The 13775-nt window shown below is 40.9% G+C and overlaps 1 protein-coding gene across 2 annotated transcripts in view; it reads left to right on the forward strand.

Annotated features, from left to right (window-relative positions):
- The first annotated feature begins 452 nt into the window (after window positions 1–452).
- Window positions 453–13775, forward strand: part of LOC111159618 (G protein subunit gamma 2) — a 113118-nt gene continuing 99795 nt past the window's right edge. For both annotated transcript variants that reach the window (XM_022522157.1, XM_022522174.1), the window contains exon 1: window positions 453–535. The gene's annotated coding sequence lies outside the window, so the exon portion shown is untranslated. The remainder of the gene's footprint in view (window positions 536–13775) is intronic.

Genomic DNA, 13775 nt, shown 5'->3' on the forward strand with positions numbered 1-13775 from the left:
CAGCACCATCACAGCTGGCCAGTGCAGGCTAAGCAGCCGGCTGCAGGAGGGGAAGCCGGGGGACGGACAGGCAGTGGCTGGAAGCTGTCGTGGAGGTGAGGGGAATGAGAAGGGGGAAGGAAGGAAGGAACAGAGGCACCAGAGGGACTTGGAACAAAGGGGGAGCGGGGTTTTGGTCACACTAGTGTGAGCAGCGCAGGAGGAGGCGAAAGCGCGAGCTGGAGTGAGAGGGAAAGAAGCAAGGGCGAAAAGCTACCCAGAAGAGGAGGAAGTGGGAGATGCGCCGCTTCCTGTAGAAAGCACGATGACTGAAGACAAAGCTGGGTGGGGACTAGTCCCTGGGCTGCAGGCGCCGCTGCTACACACGCACAGCGCACAGCGGCGGCCGCTCCGTGGCAGCTCCTACTACTGCTGGGCTGGGCGGCGCGGGGCGGGCTGCGCGGGGCGGGCTGGGCGGGCTGCTCCGGGGCTCGCCTGCACACTTCGGCTCCCACACAGGAGACCGGCCGCTCTCCGACCAGCCGCGGGCGCCAAGGTAAAGGGGACGCTTTTCCGCTTGGTCCTTTTTCAGCGAGAAAAGGACCACCGCCTACGGTTTTTCGGGGCAGATTTCTGAGGGAAGATAGGGACTTGGCTTCAGGATTGGGGGAAAAGGATTAGGATGGGTTCTTTTAGAAGGGCTTTTGAGAATGATCAAATTTGTAGCACATTCGCCTTGAAAAAAATCATTGGTGTCTAGCTTTAGTGATTCGTCAGGAAAGCACGCTACATGCAAGGAGCCCTTTGCATAGTTCTCTTGGAAGAAAAGCAGGGATCAGTTGAAAGGAATTGGGGCTCTGAAGCTGTGGGCTCATCATCTGAGCGTGGCAGTCCCCTCATTTTGAGGGCGTAAATGGTGGAAAATGTTGGTTGCATTATCTTTCTTACATATTTCACCGAGGTGTCTTCTGTTTTGCAGTATAATGACTGATTTTAGTCTTTTTCTTTCTGTTCTTTCTTCCTTCTTCTTCTTCTTCTTCTTTTTTTTTTTTTTTGTTTGTTTGTTGTTAAATCCTTTTGTACTCAGGATTTGCCAACAAAGACTGGAATAGCGTATGCGAGGGGCAATATTTACCATTTAAAAAAAAGGTGTCTTCCTCCCTGGGCTCTGTGCAGCTGCTTTAAGGGTAGCCTCAGAAACCGCTCCCATTTGCCAGTAGGTCTCCTCCTAAAGTTGCATCTTTTCTCAAAGGAGCTTGGTGGGTTTAACTTGTCCAGAATCAGATATGTATGGATTTGATGTTTCTATGGATTTTATTCATCTGTAGGTCAAGACACATATTAACTTCAGTGAGGGACAAAATGTGGAAGTGGAGCAGGGTTATTTCTTTACCTCTATACGCTGTAAGCAGAGCCAAGATAGTAAAATCAGAATGCAATTTTGTTCTTTGCTTATCTTGAGCCATGGGTCCTGTTAATGAGAGCCCATAACCATGACTTGTTCAGATTTATGAATGATACGTGAAAGTCCAATAAATAGGTCTAACAGACTGGAAAATGACATTGTGAGATTTCTTTGGCAGGATATGGAGGAGGAAGAGTTTAAGACCCTAGTGAAGCATGATTTAAGAAATTAAGCTTTGTCTCCAATGGAAAGTGTGGGTGAGCAATAAATGGTCATTGATAAAAGGTTTTTTTTTTTTTTCTTGAATTTTTGGAATGAAAGGATTAGAGGATTTTCAAAGGAAAGAAGGAATTGCTTATAGTGGAGTAAAAAATAGTAAAAAGGTCATATTTAGACACTCAGATTCTTAAAATACAGTTTTAAAATCCTACATATGCCATTGAGAGTGAATATGCTTCCTCCTTTATCACCATTCTCAATTATGAAGAGCTGTAAGCCCTCTTTTTTAATGCCATCTTTCTGAAATCGATTTGGTGTCTCAAAATTTGTGGTGTAGCAGCACGTTTTCAGAGATAAGAATTCTTAGTCACTAAAAAAAATGTCACTTTTTTGAGCTTACTTATTAAACTTGTACTGTGCCTAAGGGGCAAAATATCGCTGGTGTGGAAACCATGGAGTTTCCTTGCGGATTCATTGAATTTAATCAAACCTGTAGGCGAGATAAGTCATTCCCTTTCTTTCACAGTTGCACCTCCCATTTCCCTCCTAAAGAATAAAATATGTAAAGATAATCTTCCACGGAGGAGATGGAGGGTAGATCTTGGATCCAGAATGCCCCTAATCAGAGTTCCATGATCAAGCCGCCTGTCATTAAATGAAGTAGAAAGTTGGGAATCTAGGCTGTATGAGGATGGGGCTCCCCCCTTGGTCCTTACTCGTCTACGGGCTGGATATTCAGTAGATCGTGCTAACACCCTGCTTTGTTTGGGGATGTGTACACAGTCTGTGTTATTCTCCTCTGTGTGTTTCACAAGAGTGAGAAAATGAAACCTTGGCCCTTAGGCACAGGGGAGTCAAAAGGACCCCTCATTCTCTTTCACAAAACAGCTGAGAGTTGCCTATTTTCTGCACCACACAAAACATTTCCTTAATTGTTGAATTCCATCTTGAAGCACAACATTAGTGAGTAACAGCTGATCAGTAACTGTGATGGTAGAAGGTTTAGGAAAAAGATAAAAATGCTTCAGTGCTATAAAATGAGACTCCTTCCACTTGTTCTGGCCATATGGAATATTGAAAGACATAATGCTTTTGCTCAGAGTATTCCGGGGTCTTTGGGGGAGTCGACCTACACTGAAATTTTAATCATATGGTTTTTTTTTTCTGCCATATGGCCAATGGCTGAGTGGAAACATGACTCCCATTATTTTGTGGCCAGCCCTGGGCCTCATATGGTAGGCACGGAGTGAATGTATTTGGTTGACGGACTTTTTTAGCTCACTTCAGAAGGCAGGTCTAACTTTTAAGTATAAAAACTCTATCATCAAAGCAGAAAGCCAGTTCAAAAAGACAGCTGTGGGTAAAATAAAAGAACATCGGGGAGTGAAAAGAACATGGGCTTTGAGAGTCAGGCAGATCTGCCTTTGAATCCTACCGCTGGTTTTTACTATTTGACCCAGTACGTTAACGTATAAACTTTAGTTTCTTCGTTGTAAAGACAAGCGAATAGTGCATAATCAAGGTTTGATTTTTGTTTGTGTTGTGGTGTTTTGGTTTTGCTTTTGTGTGTGACTATGTGAGTGCCTGGTACCTAGTAGGTACTCAGATGTCAATTTTCCTTCCCTGATGGCATAAGGAGAAGTTAGCATGTTGTCCGCCTTTGCTACCACCGCCAAGGTTCCAGGAGACATTTTTTTTTTCTTTATTGGGGTAAAATATGTATAACATAAAATTTCCCATTTTAACTATTTTTAAATAAATCTTCTGTGGCATGAAGTATATTGATATTGTTGTATAACCATTACCACTTATCCACCTGTAGATCTTTTTCATTTTCTCAAACTGAAACTATTCCCACTAAACAATAACTCCCCATTTCCTTCTCCCCACAACCCCTAGCAACCGCCATTCTACTCTCTGTCTCTAGGTACCTCATACATGTGGAATCCTGTAGTATCTATCTTCTCCGGCCTGGCTTCATTCACTTAACCGTAATGTCTTCAGAGTTCATACATGTTATAGCAGGTGTCAGAATTTCCTTCTTTTTTGGGGCTGGATAATATTCCATTGTGTGTATATGCAATGTGTTGTTTATTCATTCATCTGTTGGACACCAGGGTTGCTTGCACGTTTTAGCCGTTATAAATAATGCTGCTGTGATCATGGGTGTACAATTATCTGTCTGAGTCCCTGCCTTGACTCTTTTTGGGTACCCAGAATTGAATTGCTGGATCAAATTGTAATTCTACTTAATTTTTTGAGGAATGACCATACTGTTTTCCACAGTAGCCGTACCGTTTTACAATCCTATAGCAGTGCACTGGAGTTCCGGTTTCTCCTCACCCTCACCAACACTTGTTATTTCTTAGGGACTTTTGTTTTTCTTGATAGTAGCCATACTAAGGGGTATGAATTGGTATTTCTTTGTGTTTGACATTTGCATTTCCCTAAGGATTAGATGTTGAACATCTTTTCATAGGCCTAGTGGCCATTTGTAAATTTTCTTTAGAGAAATGTTTACTCAAATCCTTGGCTCATTTTTTAATTGGGTTGTTTTCAAGGAGACATTTTAAAATGGATGCATCTTAACACAGTGTGTCCTAAAGATCCTGATTATAATATTTGAATTTCATCTTCTGCATATACCAGTATTATCCCTGCCCAAATAAAATACTTCTCTCAGAAGTAACTTTTAAAATCAAAAGGAAAAAGTAAGAAAATCTTCATAGCTCCTGATAATTGGTGATATCAAGAACCTGATAGTGAAATCCAGTCCCTTATTGTAGACGGTCACACTAGTGACACTTCTGGTCACATGTGGCATTGTCCTTCCAGCGTCTTTCTAGTTTCTTCTCATCAGCTGGATGAGAAAGAAATACTCAATAGTTGGCAGTGTCAGGAAAAGGGAAGAGCATCTGAAGTGCTAAATTGTTTTCCAGCTCTTTATAATGGAGAGGATTAACCTATGGAGAAGGGGCTATAATCGTTAAATAACAATAGATTTCTGAGAGAGGTTTCTACTAATGTAATGGGATTCTAATCTGAATTTCACTTTTGAAAATGGAGAATCCTTCTGGGTTTCATTTCTCACTACACATTTCACCCCTGATTCTGAAACTGGTGAGGCAGTATATGGCCAGGGCTGAGGGGAGTTGGACAGGAAGATGAAGGGGGACTCTGTTAAGAGAAACAATATCTGGGATTTATGGTGTTGGTTAGAGGTTGACCTTGAATGGTTTGAAGAGCTCCTGAATGATCATATGTGAAATTCTTGTAATGCACTCTTTGTGTGTGTTGGTTGGTTGAATAATGAACCCCATTTTGTTTACTTTGCAAATCTGTTTTTTCTACAATTACTGGGTTTACTAGATCCAGGTGGAGAAGGGAATTACAGAATTATGTTAAGAATTAATCCCTGGCCTGTGACCTCATGGAATGGTACAACTGAAAAAGACCTGGGGATGAGCTTGGCATGTATCAAACTCTCCATGGTGGATAATAGAAGTGGCCCAGAATTTAAGTTACCTTTTTAGAGTTGCACAGATGATTAATACCTTGCGTCCCAATTCAATCTCCATTTCACCTCCCTCCGTGTTAGGTCAAATGGACAGAGAAAGTCTTTACACTTTGTCATTTTTAAAATTTTAAGACAAAATTATTTTCTTTAAAAAGAAGACCATAATGTTTAAATTTAACATTCTATATAAGTATGCAGTTTCTGCATTCAAATTTATTTCAGTGTAAAGATGGCACAGTGGAATTTGAGATTCAGATTTTCAGGTAAGAGCATTAGAGATGTATAATGTTCCCCCAGCCTCTTACGTTAAAGAAAATAAGTTGTATTTAACGGGAGTCATTGTTCAGACAATCCCTAGGGGACTTCATTAAACATTAAAAAGAGGGAGCTCAATCTTAAATTCTGGTGATAACATGTTTCTTAGAAATGGTACCACTGTATGCCAAGGTTTGAGATATGACAGGATCAGCTCTTTTATCTCTTGGCAAATATATGTAAACAGTCAAGCTCTTACTGGAGAGGCTTGGGAAAACCAGTCCCTTGACCCCTTCCTCCCTGTTTCTTTGGCCTTTATTTGTCTCCCTGCAAGCCTGGTTGTCAGGGTCAGACCTTCCCACCAATCCTCTCCTCAAGCACCTGGCATTCAGAGCTAATAAAGAAGCTCTAGAGCTGGGTTCTACTGCAACATCAGCAGGGCCATTGCTATTCTTCAAAACTCCTTTTCTTCTTTTTTTGAATTTCATATTTTACTATCCCCTATGCATTTTCAGTAAATCCATTAAGCCCAAGTCCTACCTTTATTTATTACAGGTGACCTTGCTTTTGTTTGTCTGAGAAGGCATATATTACAAGCTTCCTCAGCCTCATTACTTACCATCTTAAAATTTCTCTGTGTCTCCGTTTATTCTCTTTCCCTGTTGTCCTAGGTCAAATTAACACAGCCTTTTGCTCAAGCCATGAGTAAACTCTACTTGCACTCTCTTTTCCATTTCCTTTTACATTTAGGGGACTATGTTCTGATAGTAATTCTATTCCTTTCCTACGTATTTGGTTCCTTCCCTTTATTGGCCCTTTCCTCTTTGCCTGCAGGTGTGATTAGTTCACACATATAAATTTAAAATTAAACCTGCCGCCAATAAAGCTTCCCCTTGACTTTTATAACCTCTACTAACTTATTCTCTCTCTAACCTTAGGGGAAGAAAAATAGTTTTCCCACTACCCTTCTAAGTTCTCATCTGGGAACCCTGTAACAAAAGGAAGATTAAAAAGAGAAAAGCACACAGGTTTATTAACATGTTATACCTCATGTATAACCAGGGAAAAGTGAGTAACTCTCAGCGGTGGCTTAGAATTCAGGCTGAAATACCATCTTCAGCTAAAGACAGAGGAGGAGAAGTGGAGGAGGCCAGTTATGGGAAGGTGACCAGGTAAAGTATGGTAAATAAGAGTAAGATTTTTTTATGCACTCTTAAATTCATGCCTATCTACTGACTAGAGTCTAGTGATTTAGTCATCCTTTCCTTTCAGGTAGGAGAGAGAGTCACCCTTATAAGTGGAGATTTCCTTTATAAATGTAAATTTCCCTCACACAAGCAGTAACTTCTAGTCTGTTTTCAGAATTTCTCCTGTGTCTGCTGTTTCCCAAAATAACCTGCTCAAAATAATCCTTATGTCAAGGAGGCATATTTTGGGGTGGCACATTCTGTCACCCTTCATAGTTCTCTGGAGGCTCCTAACTTCCCCACTGACTCCCAGGTTCTATTCCCTAAATATGTTTGTTCTCAAGATTTGAATTTTCTGCCCCTTAATTTCTCCCTCTCCCTTTATCAAATCTTTTCTATGATTTCTGTCATTATCACCATGCAGGTCAGTTCTAAATCTGATCCTTCATCATGATCACTCATCTGCTTTCTAAACTTGTACATCAAGCACCCTACAAACATTCAAGCCACTGAAAATGAAACTTAAATGTCCAAATCTGTGCTACCATTGCCTTTCCCCACTCAAAACCAGCTCTTACCTGATTCCCTGACTATTAGTGACACCCCATTCTCTCAGTCCGTCATTTATAAAATCTCAATTTCGGTGTTTCTCAAAACACAGTCCAAGTTATAGCCAATCCCATAGCTTTTTGCACTGTCATTGGGAGCATATCTTGACACTATCTACTCTTTTCCATGTTGATAACTGGTGTCTTAGTTCAGGCCCTCCTAACCTCCAGCTAGGCTGGAGTTTGTGTTCTTGCCTCTCCCTAGAAAAACTTTTCTACTTCCTCTTCCACACTTCACCCCACAGTCTTACTTCTCTGAATAGCCAAATTCCATTTGTTCTGTAGATGCTACTTCTTCCATGAAGCCTTCCTGCATTTCTTCTCTACCCTCCCCAGTAAGAAACAATCTGTACTTCCCCTGAAATCTTTTGTTCTTTCTTCACAGCAGTTAGCACATTCTAGTGTGTATAATGGCAGTCTGCATTTTTTCCCCTTCTGCCAGCTCTTTGAGGACAGTGGCCACACCCAGTTCTATCTTTGTCACAAGTACAGTTTTATGGGGTTTTTTTGTTTGTTTGTTTGTTTTAAAGATTTTATTTATTTATTTGACAGAGATCACAAGTAGGCAGAGAAGCAGGCAGAGAGAGAGAGAGGGGGAAGCAGCCTCCTTGCTAAGCAGGGAGCCCAATGCAGGGCTCGATCCCAGGACCCTGAGATCATGACCTGAACCAAAGGCAAAGGCTTTAACCCACTGAGCCACCCAGGCACCCCTGTTTATTTATTTATTTATTTTTCCAAGATTTTATTTATTTATTTGACAGACAGAGATCACAAGTAGGCAGAGAGGCAGGCAGAGAGAGAAGGGGAAGCAGGCTCCCCGCTGAACAGAGAGCCCGATGTGGGGCTTGATCCCAGGACCCTGAGATCAGGACCTGAGCCGAAGGCAGAGGCTTTAACCCACTGAGCCACTCAGGCTCCCCACCTGTTTATTTGTTTTTAATTTCAGATTTATTGTGGTATAATTGACAAACAAAATGGTAAGATATTTAAAATGTACAATGTGACCATTTGGTACATGTATACATTGTGAAGAGATCCTCACTATTGAGTTAATTAACACACCCCTCACTTCACATATCTGTTATTTTGTGCATGTGTCTGTGTGTGTGTGTGAATATTTAAGTTCACAAATGTAGTTTGTTTATAATTCGTTTATTTAGTGAACTTTCTTTTGTCACTTATTTTTGTCACTAGGATAGATATCTAGGAGCTCTCTAGGAGCTCAGAAACTACAGGGGAAGCAGGCAAATGCTGACATAATTACACTCCAGTTGGTCAGCGTGTCCACAAGTCTTAACTGCATGTCTGCAGTGTGCCACGTGTCCTGCAAGGGGCTGGGGAGACTTGGATGAACAAAACAGGCCAGTTCTTTGTTTTCTTGGAACTCACATTCTAGTGTTGGGAGAGATCCAGTAAACATATAAACAAATGGCTTTTAGATCTGGCTGCATATTCAATATTACTGAGGGGTACTTTGGAAAAAAAAAAAAGTACCCAGGTCCCAACCTCAGCCCAGGCTGATTAGATCATAGCCAGGTGTGGACCCCATCAACAGAAACATGTTCTAATACAAGAAAATATGTGGTAGTGAGAAGTGTGGAGATGGATGAAGATAGAAACAGGTTGAATGATGGAGATTGTGCGTATGATGGTGGTGGTGATGGGAATGTGTAATCCCTGAAGACCTCTCTGAGGAAGCAACATTTGAATTGAGACACGTGGTGAGGAGAACACCATGTGAGGATCTGGGGAGAGAGGGTTCCCAGGCAGGTGCAGGTGCCTTCCTGATGTAAGGATGTGGTGAAGTCCCAGAGGAAATGTTCTTTTCATCTACGTGTATAATAATCTATGAAATAGTTCTTTCCTCTCCAGAAAGCAGCTTTTGCATTAAACTAGGCAGACTCCAAATGCAGCACACTTGGTGGCTCTGTTGAGTACTTGGTCTGGATTAAATTTTATTCAGATCAAATCGATTTACACAGTCAGGAAGACTGCTTTGTTTAATTATATTTTTCTACACTACAGTCGGCACTGCAGGGCTTGTTATCTGAATTAAATGCCAACATTATTGTTTAAAATAACCTTAGGAATTTGGTATTATCTCTTAGATGAACAAAGTAGAGAAAGCAATGATTTCTGCCCTTAATTCTGTTTGGGGGAACCAAGGAAAACCTTGCAGAGCAGTCATTCAAACCACACAGAGTCAAGCGCTTGCTCATGGTTGAACGAGCAAAGCTCAACACCTTTCAGCAATCAAGTTGAGAACTGGCATTTGCCTGGCATGCTGTTTGTGCTGCTGTGTGCTGAGTACTTTATGTACATTACTGTTTGCCATGAGTTTTAAAAATCACCCTATGAGATGGGAAGAGTGTTTTTCTATTAGGGCACTTTTGGCTGCTGGTAAAGGAACACCATACCAAAATGGCATAAACAATGGAATTTCCCTCAAGAGGTCCTGAAGGAAAGGTAACCCCAGAGTTATTTACAACTGGGCACTGTTCTTAGCAACCTGCATTCTTTCCTTCCCCCTGTTCTGACATCTTCAGCAGGTGGGTGCACTCTCTTAGGCTTCTCCCCTCTCCATGCTGAGGTGGCTGCTTTCAGACTAGCGGCTGGATTTCAGTATCTAGAGGCACAGTGAAGGGACTCATTTCTTTTCACGTACCTCTTATTAGTGTGACAGAAAAGCTGTCTCCAGCCGAATTCCCCTCACAGTGCACATGCCTTATCTCGAGAGACTAGGCAGATGGAACCGCTGTGACTAGCTCACGTGAGAGCTTCCTCCTGAGGCGGTGGGGGGGTGGTGAGGTGGGGAGGGCAGCCTTCCTCTCTGGAGAGCACAGCCACCAGATCCCAGAGAAAAGGTCTGGTTCTGTTAGCAAAGAAGAGGGAGTTAATGATTATCAGGTAGGCCATGGTGTCATGGAGTTCGATACCATTATTACTCCCGGTTTATAAGTGAAGATATGAAGGCTCAAAAAGGTTAAATAACATCAAGATCACACAACTTGGACAGTGTTTCCATGCATTTCCCATTGAAAAACACAAAGAACTTTTTTTTTTTCATGGTGGTGATCTAGGTAGATTGGAGAACGAATCCTGAAAGAAAATACAAAATGGCTAATGCGAGACTTAGTAAAGAATGGCCTTCTAAACATATCATTCCAGAAGAAAATACATCAGGTCCTATGAAGCAATAAGAATATCATTTAATGTAGACAACAATTAATTTAGTCTTGCATTATCTCCATTGTGAACACACACACACACACACACACACACACACACACACAAAATTTAGTTTTCCTGACTGGTCAGTGAAATCAATTTGATGTGAATAAAATCCACTCTGGGCCAGGACAGGAGCTAGAGAGGTTAAGGGCTCTGTGTATGGCGCCTATTAGACTTAAATGAAAGCTTGTTTTCTCTCGAGAGGTGTGTATTTTGTTGATTACAGCACCTGTACAAGAAGAATGACTCATCTCTGGAATTCCTGATTATGAGTTATTTCGAAAATTGGTTTTCACTTTCCAACTCTGGAGGCAGCAGTCACTTCCATCACTGTTGTCTCTTCTTCATGATTCCTACTTTCCACGGAGGTGGTGGGTGTATTTGAGAGGCCCCATATATGAGGCAGCCATAGTGGAAAGGGAGAATTTTGAAGTGGAATTGCTGACATTACAGTGTTTTGACTGCCTGTCTTGAGGTGTGCTTTCTTTGCCTCCTCATCAGGGCAAACTAAGGATTAATAGTAGGAGTACCTTTTCTGTAATAAATGATGGAGTGCTTCCTACTCATATTTGCATTTTTAAACAAGAGAGTAAAGTTAATTTCTAGGCTTTGCCAATAGAACTCTGTTTAAGAAGGGTGTTTTTCTGATCTGTACAGAAATGAGAAAAATTGTGAAAAAAATTTAATAGGAAAAATAATCTATAATTTTAGAGTCTCTTTGGAGAATTGAGCTGGTCCTTTGCTTTTATTAAAAAAAATCTCATAGGGGCACCTGGGTGGCTCAGTGGGTTGAGCCTCTGCCTTCAGCTCGGGTCATGGTCTCAGGGTCCTGGGATTGAGTCCCGCATCGGGCTCTCTGCTCGGTGGGGAGCCTGCTTCCTCCTCTCTCTCTCTTTCTCTCTCTCTCTGCCTGCCTCTCTGCCTACTTGTGATCTCTCTGTCAAAAAAATAAATAAAATCTTTAAAAAAAAAATCTAAAAAAAAAACTTATAAAAAATCTCATAAATGATTGTTGTATTTAGGGAACATTGCTGTGGATGGACATTAAAGTGGTTTCACTAAGAAAAAAAAACTTGCTATTGAACAGCCCCTAGATTTTAATTAAAATAATATAAAAGGTAGAGTGAAAATTTCTCGGTAAAAAAAAAATTACTTGTTTTTTACTGTGCCTTAATCCTCAAATATAGGCTTAATACACAGGCAAGCACAGTAGTTAAAGAACACCAGTTTGGAATCAGAACCTCTTGAGCAAGTTACTTTCTATGCCCCTGGTTTCATCACCTATAAAATGGGAAATAATAATGACAATACCTACCTCACAAAATTGTCAGGAGAAAATAATATTAAAATGTTTATGTAGCATAGTGCATGACATATAGTAACTATTTAGAAGTGTAGCTGTTCAATTATTATTGTTACCACAGAGCTGGAGTAGAGCATCTTTAATCTATCAATGGGATTCCTATCAAATTCTAGCAGAAGTGATTGTTGGCCCAACATGAGTCACAGGTACAAAGAACTTGGAGTAAGGAATCACCCGAGGTGGCCTTTTTCTCTGGGGTAGACGGTTGTCGATGTTTTAACTTTGGTGTCTACTCAACCTTGCACTGTTTGTCCAGTAATTTATGCCCTCAGTCATAAATATTTCCCGTTTTCCTTCTGGATTCATGATAGGCTTACTTTACACTTCTCTGTCCACATTAGTTAAGTGTAGCCACATCTCTTGTATTAGCCAGTAAAATGAGGGTAGAAGTGCTCTTTACCACTTCCAGGAAGAAGCTTCTGAGAACCAGGATGCCATTGCTGTCCTGGGCAATTGGCAGTGGTAGAAGCACAGAAATGGGGGCTGCACTCTTAAGCCTGGGTCTTGGGGTAAAGACAATATGGGGGGGGTCCTGTCCACTGACCTGTGATGCGCATGTAGTGAGAGTGAGAAATAAACTTTGGTTCTACACCAAGATTTTGGGGTTGTTTGTTACCATACAGTATAATCTAGCCTATCCTGACAGATTCATTCTGGTTATCCCTTCAACCTCTAGAGGAAAAGTATATTATTGGTAACAGTACATAAAATATGTAGCCATTGGGAAACCGTAATTTCTAACAACTATTGTGTGTGTGTGTGTGTGTGTGTGTGTGTGTGTTATGTGTTGTGTTCTATGTAAGCATCAGGAGATAGAGTTTTAAGTTAAACAGATTTAAAATTTTCCATTTACATTTCTTTTAAAGTAAGGTTTATATCCAATTCATGTGGAGGAAAACTGACCTAACAAAATTACCAACCTATTTTTTTTTTTTTTTTTTTTTTAAGAGCGAGTCAACCATCTTGCCCAAGTCAGGACTCTTGAGTTCTAGGCTCAATGCTGTCATTGGAAAATGGTCCCTTTCATTGAGAGCTTACCTAGAATGATGCCTTATGAAGCAAAGAATCTTTCCAAGATAACAGACTAAGCCACACCCATGGCCTTTGTCTCTGAAAAGAAAATGGTCTAGGATTCCTAAGCCCTGTGGCCCTGTTCCAGTTATAAACAATGACACTTGCTACATAGAAGGTCTTAAATAATTCGTATTGTATAAATGAATGGAAACAGTCCCAAGTTTTTCCAAATGTCTCGACTCTTTCATGTTTGCACTTTTAAAGATTTATTTATTTATTAGAGAGCATGTGTGCATGCCTGTGTGCAGGGTGGAGGGGCAGAGGGAGAGAGAGAATCCCACACGGATTCCACACTGAGGGGCTCCAGTTCACGACCCATGAGATCATGACCTGAGCCAAAACCAAGAGTGGGACCCTTAGCTAACTGTACCACCCAGGCACCCCCATGTTTAATGTTTTTATTTTGGACATTGGTTTAAAAACATCTTGGTACTAAAACTTACCTGTCTTCTTTTGTAACACTTCGCATGTGGCTGACCGTGTGCCCACAGATTTAGGCTATTTTATTTGATATTTTTCACTGCCGCTTTTATTTCACTTGATTATTTCATTTGGGTCTCTAAAACATTATGAAATACCTTAATTATTTAAATTAGGGACAGATTAATTATCTCCAGTGTACAAACTCAAATTAATTTCATTATTAACCCAAGTTTTAAATTGATTAATCTTGGAGCGGTTAAGGAACCAAGTGGGGTTTTTTTGTCATCCTCAAGGAGAAGGGCATATTTGATTTGATGAATCTCTCTCCATCACAGCAGTTATGCTAATAGGAGCAAGAAATTTGCAAGAAAACTTTGAATAGCTTTTATAAACCACCCAGAAATCGGTGTGTCTGGGGCTTCTGGGAGAACAATCTGTGAGTCATTTTAAAAAACAAACACACTCATAATCACAGTGCATGTTGTTACCATGGTAATTAGGCCTGTTGAGTTGG

The sequence above is a fragment of the Enhydra lutris genome, unplaced genomic scaffold, assembly GCF_002288905.1.
Source record: "Enhydra lutris kenyoni isolate GAN:26980312 unplaced genomic scaffold, ASM228890v2 scaffoldscaffold4, whole genome shotgun sequence".
Classification (NCBI taxonomy): domain Eukaryota; kingdom Metazoa; phylum Chordata; class Mammalia; order Carnivora; family Mustelidae; genus Enhydra; species Enhydra lutris.